This window comes from Perognathus longimembris, chromosome 13 (assembly GCF_023159225.1).
Source record: "Perognathus longimembris pacificus isolate PPM17 chromosome 13, ASM2315922v1, whole genome shotgun sequence".
NCBI classification, from domain to species: Eukaryota; Metazoa; Chordata; class Mammalia; order Rodentia; family Heteromyidae; genus Perognathus; species Perognathus longimembris.
Window position 1 is genome coordinate 54,173,234 of NC_063173.1, and position 6,451 is coordinate 54,179,684.

Consider the following 6,451-nt stretch of genomic DNA (forward strand, 5'->3'; position numbering starts at 1 on the left):
TGGGAAATCATATGACAAGATCAGGCTATTTCCTGGTTGATATAACTGCCTATCAATCACTAATTCATAAAGTAGGGCTGAAAGTATGTTACAAAAGATAAAATCTTTGACTTAAGGAAAAGCCCTAGAACATTTGGCTGGGAATAAAGGTCAGAATCCTACATCCACTGCTGACTGATCAACGTGAGGTGACCTGCTGAGGCCCATTCTGGTCACAGCCTGAATGGAGTCTGTTGTTTGAAGATGTTCATGTTCTTTGTGGACTTTGCCGGGTTCAGAAGTTCATACTTGATTCAGAGAACCAGAAAAATCTCCTTGCACAATGGCCTCTTGGAACTCTCATACGTGATTGGTAGGAAAGCAAATTAGTACCGCCATGATGGAAAACACTCCAGAGCTTCCTCAAAACACCATATGTGAAATTAGAATATGATGTAGCAATCCCACTACTGGATATTTACCCAACAGAATTGAATTCAATATGTCAAAGAGACCCTGTGTGGACAGATGTAGGTGGCTCACACCTGTCATCCTAGCTACTCAGGAGGCTGCGATCTGAGGATCACGGTTTAAAGCCAGCCCGCGCAAGAAAGTCCATGAGACTCTCATCTCCAATTATCCATAAAAATCCAGAAATAGAGCTGTGACTCAACTGGTAGGGTGCTAATCTTTACTGAAAAAAGCTAAGGGACAGTGCCTAGACCCTTAATTTAAGCCCTAGGACTGGCACCAAACAAAAGGGGAGTGGGCAACCTCCTACAGCAGAGAGGGGTTCCAAAAGATGGTCTCCATGTACAAGCCTTTGTTCAGAGTCTTTATGGAAACTTTGGGCCCTCTGGGGAGTTGGCCACATGCATCCACTTCACATATGTTGCCTACACATGGCCCTTGCCCAGTGCTGGCTATCGGCCTTGGGCAAGCCTTCCTCACCACCAGAGGGCCGGTGAGGTGGGGGTCATGCCAGGCTCCTGCCAGAGAGCTCTGAACCTTCACCTGCTGATGAGCAGGTCCCTACATTATACCAGGCACTGTCCCCCTAACTGTCCACTCACGTCTCTTTCCTGACTCAGTCAAATCAACAGCAGAATTCTCACAGGTCAAATGGTTTCTATCGACTTAAAATAGACTGGGCATGGAAATTCTGACACAAGCAAAATCAATGAGAGCAACAGAAAGTCACCCGATATCAACTTGGATTAAAAATAAACATGTATCCGAGAAAGACTTCTGTGACAGGAAAACAAAACTGAAACTAAAAAAGGAGGGTTTTTTTTTTCCTCCTAAGTACAGCCAATCAAGAAGAGACTCTGCCTCTTGCTTATAGTCTTATAAATACAACCCAGCTCTTTGGGTTTGATAATCCACTCTGGATATTGATGGCTTTGTTTTAACAAAGTCCTCAAGTGCCTGACACGCAGCCTTAGCTTCAAGATGGAGGTGGTAAGTGCATTTTGGTTTATGAGGGGTATACCTTCTATTGGAGGGCATCTGCTTGATCTGGTTACACTGTATGCCACTGATTTTTTGTTTTTGTTTTTGCCAGTCCTTGGCCTTGAACTCAGGGCCTGAGTCCTGTCCCTGGCTTCTTTTTGCTCAAGGCTAGCACTCTGCCACTTGAGCACAGCGCCGCTTCTGGCTGCTTTCTATATATGTGGTGCTGAAGAATCGAACCCAAGGCTTCATGTATATGAGGCAAGCACTCTTGCCACTAGGCCATATTCCCTTTGATTTTTGAAAGCTTTGAAAGCTGTATGAAGTTGGGTGCAGTACCTCACGTCTGTATGCTACCTGAGAGCAAGAGAATCTCAGTTTAAGGCTCACGCAGGAAAAATATCTTCAGACGCCATCTCATCAGAAAAAGCTGGATTGGGTCGCCCATGCCTAGCATCCCAGCTTCGGTGGGAATCATAAATAGGAAGACTTCTATACACACCAGCCCAGGCAAAAAGTGAGAGTTTATCTAGAAAATAATCCAAAGAAAATGGACTAGACATATAGCACAAAGAGTACAGCACGTACTAGCAAGCCCAAGGCCTGGAGTTCAAACCCTAGGACAAAACAAATTTTGCTATAATACCGAAGTTTTGTGTAAGAGACAATGAGTTCTTTGCAGGGGGAACAGCTCCTCCCCATGTCCACAGGAAGTGATTACAGGGCTGCAGGGGTGGGGAGGGGAAGGGTCACTGTGGTAATACCGAACAAGCCGGGGCCTTGTTCTGGAATCTCAACCACATGGTCAGTGCCTTGGAATGGAGAGGGTGATGACATTCGCTTCAGGAAAGTTGGCTTCGAATCTCAGCTCATGTGTGATGTTGAAGAGAAAAACTGTCTTAGGCTCCACACCCAGAACTCACGCTTCCCATTAGAAAGTGGAGGGCTAGGCTGCAGAGTTCTGGAACTAGAGACCCAAGTGGTAGGGCTATCATAGCAAGAATTATTTCTCAATGACTCACAGACAACTCCATGACTAAGATGACATTTCCTAGAAAATCCCACATATGCATAAGTTCTGGAATCTCTTCATTTAGAGGTCATCATGTTGTGCTCTCTCTCTCTCTCTCTCTCTCTCTCTCACCCTTCAGATGACAATTAAAAGGATGTACATCTCTGTCTGTATCCCTTTCTAGATAGCACCTCTGTGGACATATTTATAAACATTTATACCATTGAGAAGTTTATAAATACTTGCTAAATAGAAACAGACAAGAATGAAAAGCTCCAAAGAGAGAGAGAGACAGAGACAGAGAGAGAGAGAGAGAGACCAATCCCAAAGGGAAAATCTGGGCTGGGAATATGGCCTAGTGGTAAAGTGTTCATCTCGTATATATAAAGCCCTGGGTTCAATTCCTCAGCACCACATATATAGAAAAGGCTGGAAATGGCGCTGTGGCTCAAGTGGTAGAGTGCTAGCCTTGAGCAAAAAGAAGCCAGGGACAGTGCTCAGGCCCTGAGTTCAAGACTCAGGACTGGCAAAAAAAAAAAAAAACCACAAAACCAAACAAAAGGGAAAATCCTCTAAGCAGCTAACTTTCAAAAGCCATTGTATAAAGTGGTGACTGAGAAGTATTGCTTTGATCCCTGCAGCGTGCCATGTCACTTTTCTGTCATAATGGTACTTCACATGAGTAGACCCCATTAGGAATTGGAAGAATTCCAATTCCTTATGGGGAAGCATCTCAGATGCTATGGGGGCCCCACACTCTTGGGAACCCAGAGAAACAAGTAGAGGATTGACACATCCCTGCCTTGCTGCTGCTGCTGCTGCTGCATTTGTTCAATTTGGAAATGACATAGCTGATTCTTTTTCCCAAGCCATAGGGACTTGCACAGATACTTTTCCTTTCTTTATACACAATGCCACCTCCAAGGCCAAGACAGTTCACTCAGCACCAGCTTAATCTAAAAGCTCACGGCCAAGCTGGAGCTTGGCATCAGAGACAGAAAGCTACCCATGGCTGTCCTCTTCATCTCCCATGATGCCTCTCTCTGCAAGCTCCACCTTCTTCCATGTGGCTCAGCACTATCTTTCTCTTCTACTTGCTGCCCCTTCTCGGTGTGTCTTGTCCACACCCTCCAATCCCTATGCACCTCCAACACAGGACAGTGTCTGCTTCACTGTCCAACCCCAAAGCACACACTCATGGCTCCTCTCACCACCTGAAGCCACCAGCCAACATGCTTATCCAAACAACTCTGCTCCCCAGTAAGGAAGACTGGCAGTGAATAGTGAGATCAGCCTTTCCCACATACACTGGAACTCACCAAGACCCAGGCGAACGCTTTTCCCATGAGGCTGATGGAGGGTGGAGACTTCCATGAAGCCCCAGAAAGGGCTCATCTCAGGCACACAGCTCACGCTCAGGCAACCCAGACAGCTGCTTATGGCCTCTTGATTTGTTTTGCTTTCAGACATCTGGAATGGTGTCAATCGCTATTCTTGTGTTTGGTATGATCGTATCACTTATTGCTTCCAATACCCAAAAGTCCTCTAAGACAAAACATGAAGTAAGTACTAGGGCCCTTTGGTGGGTGGAAAGGTGCCTCATATGGGTGTAGTCTAGAGGGGTCTTCCTGTTTCTTGCTCCCTGCCCAGATGTAGGCAGAGTCACACCGTGTCTAAGCCCCCTCCTCCCCTCCACTCACCCCTGTTAGTGCTCCTCACATGTGCCTGTGTTTTCAGAACTACAGTAAATCAGAATGACTTGGGATCCAAGGAACAAGTTAACTGACATGACATGAAGATAAGAAACTCAGAAATTACCAGGTTATCTTTCCCGGAGGTCTGAAGAAGACTGTGCCCCGCTGGCTTCTACAACCCCTCTACCATGGCTTCATCCTGCGTTCCCCTTGAGTTCGCTCCAATAAACAATGCTGCCATCCTGCCTCAAATAGATAGGAACTGGTGTGTATATTAACAAGATCTTCATCAGGCAGTTGGCAGCCATGCGGTGTGGCATCCAAGTGTGAATCTTGGTGCTCACATCCATGTCTTTCCCTGCCTATGAGCTTGGAGGCTGGAGGAGCAAACTTCTATGCACCCCATTTTCACTCTTTACATCATCCGCTCCCATAATAAACATGGATTGAACACCTGCTGTGTTTGAGGCTCTGCTCATGGAAGAGGAAGGGGAAGCTTAGACAACATGATATCGTCTTTCTGGGCTCATTTTCTCTAACACAAGTCAGCATGGGGGAGGGCCAGAGGAACGCGGTGATGGGTCAGAGCTAATCCGGTGATCTGGGAAGGGCGCAGAGATAAAGCCACCCTGAGGGAGGACCATGTTGGGTGGTTTATTCAAGGACAGGAAAGATCTTTCACTACACTGAGGAACCACACAACTCCTCTGGAGACAGTAAGTCATCCACAAGCACGGTCAGTCCTTAACATGCTGTGATATGCAATGGCTTCAGGAAACAAAATTCAGAATTGGGAGACTGCTACATCCTTGTTGATGGGAATTCTGGAATCCTGAGAGAACTGTGAATGGGGCCAGGAAGTATGAGTGGACAGTGTGCATGGGGAATGCCAGATTCCAGCAGAAAACAGCTGTGACTTCTTAACTAGTGTCTGACTTACTGCGGTAATCCTGTCAAAAGATGGGATTGGGAGGGTTGGAGGCTGGGAACTAAAGATCACACTTCAAAACTTGCCTGGGCAGAAAAGTCCCCATAAAACTCTGATCTCCAATTAACCACTCAAAATGCCAGACGTGGCACTGTGGCCCAAGTAGCAGAGCACTAGCCTTGAGCACAAAAAGGCTCAGGGACAGCGCCCAGGCCCTGAGGTCAACCCTTACAACCAACACCAACAACGAAAAAGGTTTGGTGTAAAAACAAACAGCCCTAAGGCCCACCACATAAAATGTTTCAATTCACTCACATTCTACCGGCCTGCGTGGGGGCCTCAGCAGGGACCACTGGGCTGGCTTGGCTTTCTTCCAAGTTATTCACCAGCCAGCAGGGTTACCAGACCTCCCCTACAGGGTGCAGCTCAGGGTGGGAGGGGGGACCTTTTCTATTGGAAAGAAAGTCACCAGGCAGCCTGGGTTTGAGGCCAGGGCTGGGTAGGATCCTAGACTTCTGCCCCAGCTGCAGGAGGAGTGGCTATAATATGGTATGGACAGACAGAAAGGGAATAATAATAACCCCAAGGATCTAGGAAGCAGATGCAGTGCTGTATCTAAGTTTCATTTGCCAAACATCCAGTTCTACCAACAGTAACAGTAACTCCTTGATTACAGTTCAGACCCCCTCTGGGTATGGCAGCCACATCCCCAGCACCAGCTCCCAACAAGGAAATCCCCAGCCCTAGAGCCGGGAGCCAGTGGCACACACCTGTAATCCTAGCTACTCGGGAAGCTACAATTTCACCCAGGCCCAGAGTGTAAGCCCCACAACAGACCAAAAGAAAAAGGAAGCTGAGATTTGAGGACAGTGGTTCCAAAGCAATCCAGGCAGGAAATTCCATGAGCCTCTTCTCTCCAATTAACCCCCCAAAGGCTGAAAGTGGAGCTGCGGCTCAAGTGGTAGGCTGCTAACCTTGAGTACAAAAGCTTAAGGACAGTTCCCAGGCCCTCAGTTTCAAGCCACAAACTGATGCACAATTTCTCCATGTACTCTGAGTCATGTGAGTGCCACTCTGTGTGCACAAACACACAGGCACATGTCTTAACATGTGTGTGCTTGCACACACTCTAACACGTGTGCACATACCTATGCACGCTCACACCCTCACACTCGACTCCCTGCCACTGGAAGGCTGTGGTGGATCACTAGCCACTTGGCGCCATGACAGACATGTTGGGGGGGAAGGAAGGAAGACAGGCAGAGTCCCCAGATCATCCTCACCCCACCCCCGGGCCTGTTGGGGCAGGCGAAGGGCATCATGGGTCTCCACCCTAGCTCTGACACTCAGGTGGGGGACCTCAGCACCCCACTGGCCTCTCTGGGC

At 47.7% G+C, this 6,451-nt stretch overlaps 1 long non-coding RNA gene across 1 annotated transcript; it reads left to right on the plus strand.

Annotated features, from left to right (window-relative positions):
* Window positions 1–1,227: 1,227 nt before the first annotated feature.
* Window positions 1,228–4,593, plus strand: LOC125361555. Its single transcript, XR_007212955.1, has 3 exons — window positions 1,228–1,440; window positions 3,910–4,005; window positions 4,181–4,593. It is a non-coding gene; the product is annotated as an uncharacterized LOC125361555 (long non-coding RNA).
* The last annotated feature ends 1,858 nt before the right edge of the window (window positions 4,594–6,451 follow it).